The sequence below is a fragment of the Toxotes jaculatrix genome, chromosome 6 (assembly GCF_017976425.1).
Source record: "Toxotes jaculatrix isolate fToxJac2 chromosome 6, fToxJac2.pri, whole genome shotgun sequence".
Taxonomy (NCBI): Eukaryota; Metazoa; Chordata; class Actinopteri; family Toxotidae; genus Toxotes; species Toxotes jaculatrix.
The window spans coordinates 21,421,378-21,435,283 of NC_054399.1; the positions used below are offsets into that span (position 1 = coordinate 21,421,378).

The following is a 13,906-nucleotide window of genomic DNA, read 5'->3' on the forward strand; positions in this document are numbered from 1 at the left end:
AGCCTTAATCTGAAGCAGGTTCATATTGTAAGGACACTTAGCTGCTGCTTGCGAGTCTGTGTTTGTTTATGAAAATGATTTCTCACAACCAGATGAATACTGATAACCTAAAATAAATGTGTTCCCGCAAATAATAAAGCAATTGACATTCAATTGTGTTCGGGGTCAAGGGGGTGGCAGTGACAATTTCTTTGCTTAATTTTCACAAGAAATACTAGCCACAATAACTCGTGTCTGTATGTGTGACCCTGTGTAGTCATGCCTGTGTTGTCTGAAATAAGCTTTTCCATCAGGCTGGGCTAAGTTAGACATCTCATCTAGATGTGTGACAAGTACAAGTGAGTGACCAGCTGAGGGGGAGGAAGCGAGGATTTCCAGTACTCTTTTCTACATCAAGGCTCTAACTTTCAAATTTCTACAAAAAATAGAAGAAAAGAAAGGGATTTGGATTCTGTTGCAGCTTTGTTAACCAGAAAATAAATCAGTTTTGTGGCTGACATTCTCATGCAGAAAATGTGTTGTGGTAGGAAAATGTCAGATGAATCATATGCCTGAGGAAGTCCCTGTTTAGGTTTTTGTTTCTGATGGATGAGATCTGTTGAGGGCTGGCTGTGATACAGTATGAAGTATTTTGTTGTCACATGGTTTAGGTCCAATTAATCCTTTTAAATGTAAGGTAAATGCTCATAAATACACAATCCAAAGGATTACAGTGCAGTTACAGAACTTGTTTTACAACCCAAAAATTAGAGAAGCTAACGTGCTGCTCCATTTTTCTAATTTTAATCCAACCAAGCAACAAACAGTAGATATTTTTGTGAAAAAACAGTGTACCAATGCTCCAAGGGAGTTTCCGAATAGTATAGCATTACTGTTTATTAAAGCCATGGTGGTGGCCTTATTTTATACTAAGACATTTGCTTTTGTGTTTCCATCTTGTGACTGTTATATGACACAAAAGTGACGTGAAAGCAGAAGCTGTTTAACATTGTCGGCATTGTCAGCCGCAGCATGTTGAACCTGTTGGCCTCAAAACAGCACTGCCTTGGAAGATGTAATCATCCATGGTTTCGAACATGTTTTTGCATCTTTTCTCAGAAGTGATTCTCTTGGCGTGCTGCCCTTCAAATCTGTCATCCATTATTATGATTGCAGAAAACCAGCTCCGTCCGTGCAGCCCAGCAGGGTGGGGAGTCAGTGTCGCAAGTGTTTCACCACAAGACTGTGTGGAAGTGAAACAGCTTTCAGTGGCCGAGGGACACGAGGCCGAGGCAGATTCGGGGGAAGTCAGACTGACAGGTTCCTATTATGCTGCACGCTGTCCTCAGACAGAAGTCCCTGCTTCACTTCAATTCCTGATCTGTTTGACTTTGGTCAGCAGGAATCTTTAACACGTTGTGCTGACTGCATTTTCCTGTTTTTTCATGGTGTAATAAGTGATGAAATTTCTCAAATTTCTCAAATTGTCAATGCTGATTCAACCAATCATGAAAGAGAATAAATATGGAGGAAAAACTGCAGCAGTTATGTCAGTGCTGTACCCAGTGCTCAACTCATTCTTATTTTGTGTGACTAATCACAGTACAGCATAAGTAACTAGTTACTAGCTGACTTATTATGTCATGATTACAGGAATTAAAGTACATGATAATTTGTATAAATAAAATGTAATGTTAATGTTAAACTTGTAAAATATGGTTTCCTACGTCACTTTAATTTTAAACATTGACGTTTACCCCTGTGGTTAAACGTCCCTTAGGGATATGCTGCTTTTCAAATGAGGCTGCTGCTATACATTTGATAACACCAGACATTTGTCTCCATCTAGTGGTAACATGTACACACTAATTTATAAAGATAATGCCCAGTAAAAGGTGAGCGAGGTTACTGTAGGTTCAGTGTGAGGTAGGGCTGAATCACAGACCAAAAAAAAAATCTGTGTTGTTTGGTTTGTGGGTGACTATAACTTTTTATTAAAAATAAATAAAATAAAATAAAATTTAATTTAAAATTACCTTTAACGTAGTAAAGTGACACAAAAATAACTTCGGGCCAGCAGGAACCAGCAAATATCTAATATTTTAGCTTGATGAATGACTTAAACAATAAATCCATTTTGAATATTGCTGGAAAAATTCTGTTGATCAACTAAATGACTGTTGCTCTGTCGTTTTCTTGTAAACAAGCAAAAATTCTGTTGACAAGATAAGCTGCGGGCACTAGGACCTTGTGAAAATGATGTGGTCTAATTGAAGTTTGTTGAAACCCCTTGGATGAAAAGTGAAAAGCGATGACAAAGTGTCTACAGCCAAGACATTGATAGTCTATGTGATAATCTATAAACATATATCTTTACATGTTTTCAGTGTTAAGCTTTGACTTAAATGATGCAAACGCTGTAAAATTGTTGTAAATAGTTGTAATAGAATGGTACAGCTAGACTGCAGGGTGTCTCTTTTTACTTCTCAAACAAATATACAGACAAACACTTATCACACTCGCCGCTTGGAGAAAGCTGGAAGTGAAACGCTGTTCTTTAGATTCTAGGATAGTAGAGGAAAATAAAAAACACACTCTTTCATCACTCCTCCTGTATCATTAAAGCACTGGAAGTCTGCCACAGGAGGAGTTAAGCTTTGGGAGTTTGACAGTGTTTATGTTGAGACAGTGTTCGTTTCCTCCTCCCCAGCCGTGAAGAAAGAACAGTTTGTGGTTGTCAGCAGAGACTCAGTTGCCTTATCTCCCACCCACTGCGGACTCTGCCAGTCGCGTCTCTCCGAGCACAAAGTCGTGGGGCATTATCTCTGCCTCTTCTGCTCACATGTCCACCTGCTGGGGCTTTGCTGCCTCCGAGCCCTCTCTCATCCTTCCTTCTTCCTTGCCTTCATCCTGCTGAGTTCCTTCCTTCAATCATGTCCTGCTTCCCTGCCTCCCATCTTCCCCCCTGTCCTTTTCAACCTTTCCCCCAATGTCTGTGCTCTGACTTAATTTCCTTCTTTACTCCTCCCTGTGTCTCCTTCCCTTTCTGCCTCTCCTAATACCCTCACCTCCCTCACCCTTTATCTTGTTCCATCTCATTGTCCCTCTGTACAAATCCTTCTTTTTCTCATTACTGACTTGCTTCTTTCCTTCCTCTCCCTACTTCTAATACTCATACCTCCCTTGCTTTAATTTGTCGACTGTCTCCCTCTCTCTGGTTCTTTCCAGTCATCCCAGCAGTCCTTTTTCTAATTACACATTCCTTACTTTCCTTCTTCTCTTCCCACTTTTTGACCTTCTCTGTCAAACCCTTTTCCCCTATCCTATCCTATCCTGTCCTGTCCTATCCTATCCTATCCTATCCTGAGTATTAAGCCCATGCTGAGTTCCAGCAGGGCCAAAAATATGATCAGATAATGCTGAACCTCCAATCACACCGATGGGAGTTCGTTCTCTGCAGGATCACTCTCAGAGTGACTTTGCAGATGCACACAGAAACTCGCTGTGTGTAAGGTTTCACGCATGCATGCAAGCAAGAAAGAAAAGTGTGCACTCACACCCCCACACAACACATTATGCATGTTGTTATAAAACAACATCAGACACAATGTGTATGCTCTAATTGTTGTTTCCCCTGCAACGCTCTGGCTCAGAATATGTGAAAGCTCTTAATTCTCATGGGTTTTATATGAATTTTACACCATATTTGAATTTTCTGTGGGTATAAAATCAGCCATTCTGGCTTTGCCTTGGCCACGATAATAAGTTCACATATTTTGGCTGCAATCACCTTAAGTTATTGTGTTTAAAATGTCCTATTCCAGTTTTCCACTGATGTCACAGAAAGTGAAAAGTATTAGGATCGTCTCCTATATGTGTTCATTCAATATGAAGCTGCAGCCAGCAGATGGATACCTTAGCCTAGAATAAACACTAGAGATTGTTGTTTTACACTTTGGTTTCTGATTTGAGCTGCAGAAGGTGCTGGTAGGCAAATTTTGTTGTCTTGGTCAGAACCAGGTTGTCTGTTTCCCTCTGTTTCTAGTCCTTGTGCTGAGCTTATACTGGTTGCGTTAGAGAGTGGCGTCAGTCTCATTGCCTCCAAATGCTAAATAACAGGATGTTAGTAAAGCCCTAAAATTAATCTATGTAGGCATGATGTTTCTGGTTGTTCTTAATCTAATTGTTATGCCCTAACTGCTGTTCGATAACCTCAGTTTACTTCATTCCTCCCAGATGTTTGTACCTTGTGAGCCAACAAAAATGGATTGAAGACTTTCCAGTGTTGTTGGGTACACTGATGGGATATCTAAATTATCAGCAATCCACCAATGTTTAAAGACCCCTACAGCTTATATACTGCTGATGAGAAATCATGCTGATTAATGAAAGCCTTCAGCCAGTTTTATGATGTCCCTGTAAACAATGTTATGGAACAAATGCTAAACTAAATTACGTATAAGCTGGGGTCTCCTTGCTGGGACCTTTTTTAGGCTGAAGAACAGATCTTATTTTTAGACGGTTTGTGAAAACAGTCTCTAGAGTCTTCTATTTATTTATTTAATAACCTACAGTTGAACTGGCAAAGTATTGGGGTTAGTGAGCTAGTGATGAGGGAGCTAATGAGGGAATGGGTAGCGGATGTGCAGTTGTGATAAAGGAGGGACCACACCAGGGACAACTATTGGACAGGGAGGAAATGGCAGGGTCTGGCATTAGTGAGGGGCTCATGGCTGGTGGAGAAAAACAGGTGCAGAAACTCTATAAGTAGGCCATTATGACAGTGAATTAGTTTTGGGAAACAATTGTTGGTTAAATTGTTATGGAGATGTTTTCAGGAGATGTTTCTGCATATTTTTGTACTGTTCTACTCTCCTTCATACTCTGTTGATTCCAATGTAGTTTTATATGTGTGTGTGTGTGTGTGTGTGTGTGTGTGTGTGTGTGTGTGTATATATATATATATAAAATATACTGGCTGTGATTGAGTTCTCCCTGGTCAGACTGTTCCAGTAGTTGGAAGCACAGTTGGAGAGTTACACTCTGTGATCATTATTTTCTCTTTAAGAACAGCCACTGTACAAATTGCTTGCCTTCCAGAGCACGAGACTAATGTTCAACTCAGTTTGTTCCCTTATGAGGGTACTTAAGGTGCGTCTGAAGTCTGCAAGCTGGATGTGCCACAAAGGTTCGGTGGTGTCCAGGTCTTACTGCATTTGTTCCTAAAACTCAAACTTAACCTTCCCCCAAACTTCATTCTGGTTATGTCCTCATTGATTTTTTTTAACTTAACTTGGGAAGGTTAATAACCAGTGGAGAAATCAAGCCACAATTTCACATGGTGGGTTTAAAAGGAGTATTATATTTTAAATAAATATGTTGAAAGATAAAATGCTGGCTGTGGCCTTCACCTTATTCTAGTCCTAATCTTAACTCTAAAACTTATAAATCTTAAAACAGAACTAAGCCCTGAAGATTTGAGCAAAGCGTCCTAACACCTAATTTTTCTATTATTGCATGACCATTTGCATTCTCATAAATTAGAACACACACACACACACACACTCATACACAGCATTTTCATACCCACATGCTCATACATAAAACCATCTGTTAAACACCATAATCAACCTCAGCAGCTGCAGCACTGGTCCAACAAAAATAACACAGCACAATTTTAAATACAGTGTTAAGATGAAAAAATAACTTACAGATGCTATGAAGTTGTCGTTATTATACTGCTGTATGACGTACATCCAACAAAAAACTAAATTACATGGCAGGTGGAGACACAGACTAAATACACTGCTGGTGACAGGTTATCCAGAAAATGCAATGGGATAATAACATGCTTTGGATCCTGTATCAGCACACAGAATGTCAAACAGAACACAATATTCTGAAAAGGAGCCCTTCAGAAACTAAATATTCCATACTCTGAAGAGTTCAAGGGTATTAATGACTAATTTGTAAGTACAAATTATAAACATTTTACCTTTGATATTTGTCTTTTCAAAAAAATGTCAACCTTTCAAAACTTGATGTCAGCCTTTGTCTGAATTAGAGTGGAATATTAGTGGAATATAAAGAAAAAAATGACTTCAAAAGCTGCTCAATACATTATTTAGATCATGTTTGACTTTTAGATCCTGTCAGTCCCCATAACGACAGCTCTGTATCTCCTTTCACTTCTGCTTCCTCTGACAGACAAGCCTTTTTGTTTAAGCTGAAATTCTAAGGAGAGCCAGCTGAAGTGCAGAATCAATCATTCAGAGAGGCGTTGGCCGGGCTTTATTTCCTCACATTGCTTTCATTGCTGTTCAGCCTGTTCCAGGAGAGCTCGGTAGATTTCTGATTTCAGAAATAGCGGATAACAGTCGTTTTCCATCAAACCGTACATCAGTCTCTGTGCCCTGTCGAAGCAATTTGGCCCCAGCTGAGAGATATTTTTACTGATTTCTTCTCTCGTCACACAGTCACTGTTTATCTGAGTTCAGAAAACATTAACTTTTATTTCACCCATGAGTTATTTCTGTTTGTAGATATTCTTTCATTATGATGCCTGTTGAGAATGTGTGTTGAAATAGTAAAAGAAAACTGTGTATTAGTGGGTGAAGAAAAGGAAGGTGGCCTATAAACATCAATGTATTTCATAGTGAGTGAACTATTGCAGGAGTTACAGGGACAACAGGAAAGCCAGCAGTTGAGACTGATGTGAAATTACACGGGTCTGACTTCATTCACGTCTCCCATTACTAAAGCCATACCTATCTCAGAGCATCAACTTGGACAAACTCTGTGCAGATCCTTTTGGCAGAAGCACTCATTTCTGTCTCACTGGTAATCTTGTAGACGTCACAGGCCAGCCAGAATAGAAGGTTCTCCTCACTGTATTCTGTCCTCAAGAAGTCCTCAAACACCAGCTGGCTGGCTGCACAGACAGAACAGAAACACTTTGAAACTTGAACAGTTTCATTTCAAACATTCGACAGAAGCTGAATTACGCTGAGGAAAGCTGAGGTCTTCATACCGACCTGGTTAGTTTGCCGTAATCCCCCCACACCCCCCACACCTTTTTTCCTTTTAATACTTTAATTACAAGGTGACTAGCAGACAACAAAACATACAATAATTACTACAGGGAGAACAGGGTTTACTAGCACTGAGCACAAGCTTTTTCTCAGAGTGGAATCATATTCTCTGTATACATGTATTCATGTGCACAAATACTAAGTGTTACATTCTATATGTATACTCTGTCAAAGGCACCCTGCCCCTGCAGTCCTAAAAGATCATGTTTTGTTTTTTTTTGGTCACATTATTATCTTCTAATATCAAGATATTAACTTCTGTGAAGAGGATATTAGATCCATCTTGTATGAACAAGATAATTATGTATGGGTACAAGATCATTTGCGCACACAGCTAATCATCTTGTGTGCATGGGTTAAAAAAAAGAGGACAGAAATATCTGTGAAAACTGCATTTAAAAATTGCTCTTTAAAAACATGACTGTTTATGCGTGACACAAAATTTCAACTCAAGGTCCAGTTAATAGCTTTTTCTGACCTTTCAAGTGCATCTCAGCATCTTTATCAGTAAATGGACCCGACCTTCACCATATTATACTTTCATCGACCATTAGAGTTGACTGAAAGCTGTGGAAAAGTTGAGATTATGTTGTCAGACGTGAGTGAACTTCCATGTTCAAGATTGTTTTTAACTTTTAACGAGAATCAGCAGAATGATGGGTGTGCTTATTGCACAAAGACTTTGGTTACGTGGTCAGTGTCTTCTTGCAGGAGGAAACATAACTGCTTTTGAGGCCTTGGGGGACACAAAATTGGGTGAAAAAAAATGTAAATGCCCCTTTAAAATAAATAAATAAATAAATTCTCTGTATTTTAACAGAAATGCACAACAGCAATGAGCCTTAGCTAAAGGTTAAGCCGTTCTGTTATCTTTCACTCACATTCTCCCTTCCTCAACACAGTCCTTGTTAGCTCAAAGAAGTCAGTGAACAAAGAGACGATGCAGCAAACTGCCAAGTACTATGGTGAATGTCTGGAGGCCATTTTAACTTAAAAACCTTCAAAACCAAACCCTGTAGCCTGATGTGCACTGCCTCAGCGTCATATTGTTGCACACTCCTATATTTCTTATCTTCTCCTCACACTCCTTACCTTTGTTATAGACGTATTCACGTAGGTGTGATTCTAACAGAAGGTGTAAAATACTTAGCATGTCTTTTGGGAGCACAAACAAACAGCTAACTGTGAGCACCAGTGTTATTCACACAAATTGCTTTATATAAATCACAGCTGGTGCTCTGACAGTAATTGACAGGATACAAAATATATCCAGAGGCTACTTGTTCCCGCCTACAAATCACTCTGGCTCCATATTTGAGCCTTCAATCATAACACAGTCAACTCTTTAAAATAACATGTGATGTAAAGGTATATGAAGGCCATCAGATTGCACCTGTCACATGCACAACTATTTATTTTTTGCTACTGTTTACCTATTTGTCATATGTGTCATTGCATTTCTTCAAAGGGAAATGGAGCAACTGAGGTGCAAGACAATATTCATCATACGGAGGACAGTTAATCTTGACGCAGGAGACAACAGGCTGAAATATTACAGATTAGCTGAATCCATTTCAGTAAAGTAATGAAAGAAGAAAGACAGCAGAAAGTGAGAGAAAGAACCCATCTGCCCCTTTAGTTGTTTTCAAATAGAGGCAGGGAATATGGTCAGGTGAAAACCATCAGTGAGCGCCGGCTTTATAAATGAATACGAGCTAGCTGGAATCACCCTATCTACACTGGCAGCTCAGATTGGGCCTCTTATCTCTGCCAGTGTCATCCTCCTTAAATATATCTCCAAATGGATTTGATGAACTTGAAGGAAGAATATATCCTTGATCCTCCTAAAGAAGCCTGAGGGCAATTCAAGATGATATGCTGGGCTGAGCAGAAGAGAATTGCAAGGGTGAAAAGAAAGGCCAGAGAACTGAGAGTGCAGCATTTAACAAGAAAGTGAGTGAAGTAAATCCATGAGTGGGCTCACTTTTACACTCCTGAAGCTGGTTGAGTGACTCTGCCCATGCTCATCAACAGGAGCCCTGAAGAGCAAAACTGTCATGAAGTTTACATATTGTCAAAGAGGTGATGTGTGTTTTGTGGAAATGACAGAGGTTCATCCCTGCCAGTGATAAATTAGGTGTTTTAAAATGAGTCATTTTAAAATCCACATTTTTATCTCCTTATTATATTAGATTAATTGATAATTAAGGGTTTATCTCTAACTAATCTTTAGTTAAATGTCATTTTAACTAACTGATGGAAATCAATCATACCGTGTAATTATTATGAAATATTATCCTCATTTTTTCACAATTCCAATTTTAGAGGATGAAATTAATGAAAACTTAAATCTTAGGCAATATGGGCTCTTAATTGAAAATCAGGTACCAGATCGGTCTGTGTTGTCCTCGGGGTGTGAGTTGCCTCCTGACCACAGTTAAACAGTGCTCATCAAAATCATGTCCAGCAGAGGCACACAGCTGCTGAATGAAGAGACTTGCATTCAAAATTAGGTAAAATTACAGACATATAATCTGCAAAATGTACATGAGTTTCAAAACTAAAAGCACTCATTATGTTGGATTTCTTTCTTTTTTTTTTTTTTTTTGGTAGATATTTTTGGATTACTTTTTTGCAGTAACAAACTGCTTTATGTACTGTTGGATGATTCAACCCATAACAAAATATCATATCTCATTTTGCAATGAGATCATATGGTGTGTTTGGTATGTAAGATTTTATTCTGTAAAGTAGAAAGTTTAATTATATTATAGCCCCCAAATAAATGTACTGGAGATAAAAGCAATATTGTGTTGTTTAGTGACTTAGAAGTATAAGTTCAATACCTCAAATTTAGTACATGACTAACGGTACTTTGTTACTCTCCCCAATTACACATAGTTAAACACCGGGCCCATGATGGTCTACCTAGGTGGTTTAATACAATTAATATTCTCTGAGAATCGCTGAAACCACTGTGGGAATTGGGTTCACTAACCTACACTGAAAGTCCTGTTTCTGCAAGTCTACTTGTAACTTGTCTACAATGAGTTATATTCATGTCAGCACGGCAACTAACAGCCAAACTGGATGCATCCCCTTGTCATAAGTTTACTTGTTCTGCAATCCTAAATTAGATGAAATTTTAATGATCCCTGTGGGTAAACTGGGTCGCTGGCAGCAGCAGAGAAACAGATAAGAATAAGTCAGGGCTGTGAGTGTAATACAAGGAATTGCTGCCAGTGAACATGCTGAAAAGTAGAGCAAATAAATGGAGAACTAGCATCTGCTTTGACAGACTCTCAGGCTCAAGTGGATGTACGAGAGATATTCACATTATCTGACATGTAGTGTGGATAGGAGCTACTGTACAGAATATGTCTATGGCACATCTAAACCTGCTCTGTAAGCGGGCAGGTTCAGCAGCGTCCGTATATAGAAAAGTATGTCACTTTTATTTCTTAAGTTGTGGCAATTCCCCAGAAATCTGTTGAATCCATATTAAACACAGCCTCCTGTCACTGTCTGCCCCTCAGTTCCCCTTGGCCCCTGTATCCAGCCTCTGCTCACTTCTCCAAGGCCATGGTTTTTCCTTCATCTCCCCCAGACCTGCTGTTCTGTATCCGCCCACCAGATGTCCCTGTATTTTTTTCCTGTCTGCAGTTCCACTTACTCAACTGTTTGCCATTTTCAATCACTCGAGCTTCCCTGCCCGCCCACTCACACACCTCTTCCCTGTTTCCTTATGACCCAAGTCGGAATTTAAACCTGCTATTGCCACCAGTTCCTTGTCAGATTGTCTGCTCCTTTTTCAGCGTGCGCAGCTGTGCCTGCTACCTGCCTGCTTGTATGTCCATCCATATGTAAGGCTGGTTCTCTACTATTAGAGTAACTTAACTGAACCTGCCTGAATGTGTACATGTTCTTGGGTCCCCCCTACCTGTTCTGCTACAGCAGTTTGCAACACCTACTGCATATGGATGAATTTCATGACAATAAAATGGTAGGAAAGTTTAAAGAGTGCACCGTTCACAGTGTTATGTTAGGCAACATACATCCCTAACAGATTAAAGCACCTATAGTTGTGTTACACAGCACCATTACCTGGAAAAAAGACTGCTCCAGGCTGCACAGTCCAACAAACCATCACTGCTAACTGAGTGTCACACAGTTCTTTTCTGCTGTGACAGCTGTCTGACTGACTGAGAGGAACAGACGAGAGCTTGTGTGTGTGGCTACGTACACCTCTCACTTCTTACAGAGACTTGTGTTCAAAGCAAACTGCATCAACAGATTTCCAGGTAGTTTTCCATCAGGTTGTAGAGAAGAGAGTACCATTTATTTTTGTCTAATTCTGTTGCTTGAAACGTAAAAAGACAATGCTAAGGAAGAAATTAGCCCTTTGCCTGCTGCTCCTGTACAAGTATTTCTGTAAAATAAAATGTTTGCAAGATCATAGATGGATCGTGTAGTAATGGCACTGCTAAATTTGTTTGCAATTGTGATAACAATAAAAGGTAAATATTCTATGGATGCACAAAATCATTGTCAGGTTTTTTTTTCTCTTTCTTTCAGTCCATCAACACATTTTTAAGATCCATAGTCCCAGTTTAAATTCTCTTGCCTTCTGTTTTTTTTTTTTGCTTTGAACAGGGGTGAAGCCCACTGTCCTATATTAATTAATTGAACATGGATTTCCTAAAAAGGTTTGATGTCCCTTTTGATAACAGAAATCTAATTGCTCAAAAGTACATCATTTAATGAAACTGGATGAAAATGCCCGAGCCCTTTCAACAAAAGTTCTGACAGCTTTGACAGTGCAGCTTTGAACTGTAGTTTTAAGCCATATGTTATCAAAAAGTCCCTCAGAAGTAAGGGACAAGGCATCAGAAGAAAGCCTACATCCTGAGGCAGGCACTCATGTTTTTTTGATTGCATCATATACAGTGCAGAGCACATGCAACTCAAAGAATTCTCACTCGTCTTTGGACCTTTTACATACTTTCTTATGGAGGGAAGGAAGGAAGGGAAAGAGAGCTGGAGGCATGCTGAGAAGCGCAGAGAAACACAAAACCACAGAGGGAGAAACTTCTAACAAAAATTGCACAGATCACAGAAGTCCCATCAGAAACACTTGCTCACAAACTCATAGACGAGAGACAACCATCCGCAAAACACATTTCAGTTTTATTTTAGCAACACGCTTTGTGGCTCGGTGAGATCAGAGAAAGTCAGTCATTACCGAAGAACAAGGCAGACCGGAGGGGAAGTAGAACATTCGAATTTTTCAGCTCTATCAGAATGCTCGGTGCCAGCAGACTACTAGTTTGTCCAGAATCTGCAAGCATAAAGCCAATTTGGAGCTCACACTTAAAACATGTGTTTCCTGACTGAAGAATGTTTTGTAACTGCAAGTTGTTGTGGGAATACGTGCTCCGTAACACACTCACTGATTTTCAGTTGCTCAGGCTTTCCTTTCCCTACCTGACTTACACGTCTGGTAAAGCCCATGCATGTTGAGTTGTTGTACAAACAGGCCTGGGGTTTACTGAAATGTCACCTTTACCTCTCTTTACCTTTTAACCTCAATCAGACCTAAACAAAAATGTTTCACCTCAGCATTTTGGCTAGTGACTGAACAACTGCACTGCCCAAAGATTATGAAAGTGTAAAAAAATAAAAATAAAAAAATCAAGACTTAAAGTCAATCATTAGTTTACAGTGCAAAGGTGATGGAGACCGAAAGGCACAGCTGTGACTAACCCTGTCCTGACAACACTACTGTAGGCCTGAACATCAGTTTGGCTTGGGTTTTGATTTAAGGCCCCTGAAGATAATCACAAATCTCTTTTGAAAAATGCATTTGTCGGTTCAAAGTGTGTATTTGACAGTGAGGTGGGAAGTCCATTTTTAGATTTAGTACTAACTTTTTTAACACCTTTAATGTCCAATTATATATTTACAAGGGATTTGATATAAGTTTTTATTTATCAGTTTTTTGGTTATCCCAGAATGGTGTTAACGGAGTCCTACTTTCTTGTCTTTCAGCATGGACCTGTAACATTCAAGACCATTTTTGGACTAATTCTTGATAGTGACTTACCCGTAGTCAGCGTTTGTCTTAAACTGGATTTAACTTTGGTTTTAAATAAGCAAAAAGTGCTCCTTGAATCTGAGAATCATATCAAAGCAGGTTCTCCAGAAGCACAGGTGAATAATGACTATGTGAAAGGGGGAAAACATCCAGCAGATTTGAAGGCACACTGGTTTGTAAAAGCAAAAAAATTAAAACACCTCTGTCAAAATTGTAATGTAATTAAAAATTAGACCAAAAGCGCTATCAGCTGCACGCAGATATTTCTCACAGTTAACTCTAATTATTATTAATTCCATTGTGATTTATTTATTTTTAAATCTATTAAATATCCAATTAAATTCTTTCATTACTTAATGTGATTTGTTGACAGTTGGGGATCAATCTCAAGTGCAGAGGACTATGAATACAGCAGAGAAAGGCAGTTTGATGGGAGAAGTAGAAAGGCATGATTACTGAAAATTTCATGACAATCTTATTGGTTGGATGTTATTGTAATACCTGCTTGTACAGCATGAAATCACCTTTGAAAAGGTGCTGTTTTCCAAGAAATTAAATTACCCCAGTAATGGGATATTTAAGTATCAAAGTTGATCAAAGTTTTGAAGTGGCAAACTGATTGTTGCTGCTAGGAATGAGTTTTGTTAAGGTTAGATGTGCCTGTAAGTTTGACTTGCCACATGGTCATCCACCTGTCTGGCCTCCACATCCCCATACATACATAGTCACACCACTTCTGGCA

At 39.2% G+C, this 13,906-nt stretch overlaps 1 pseudogene; it reads right to left on the reverse strand.

The window, feature by feature from the left end:
* Positions 1-6,289: 6,289 nt before the first annotated feature.
* LOC121183391 lies at positions 6,290-12,585 on the reverse strand (annotated as a pseudogene).
* Between the last annotated feature and the right edge of the window lie 1,321 nt (positions 12,586-13,906).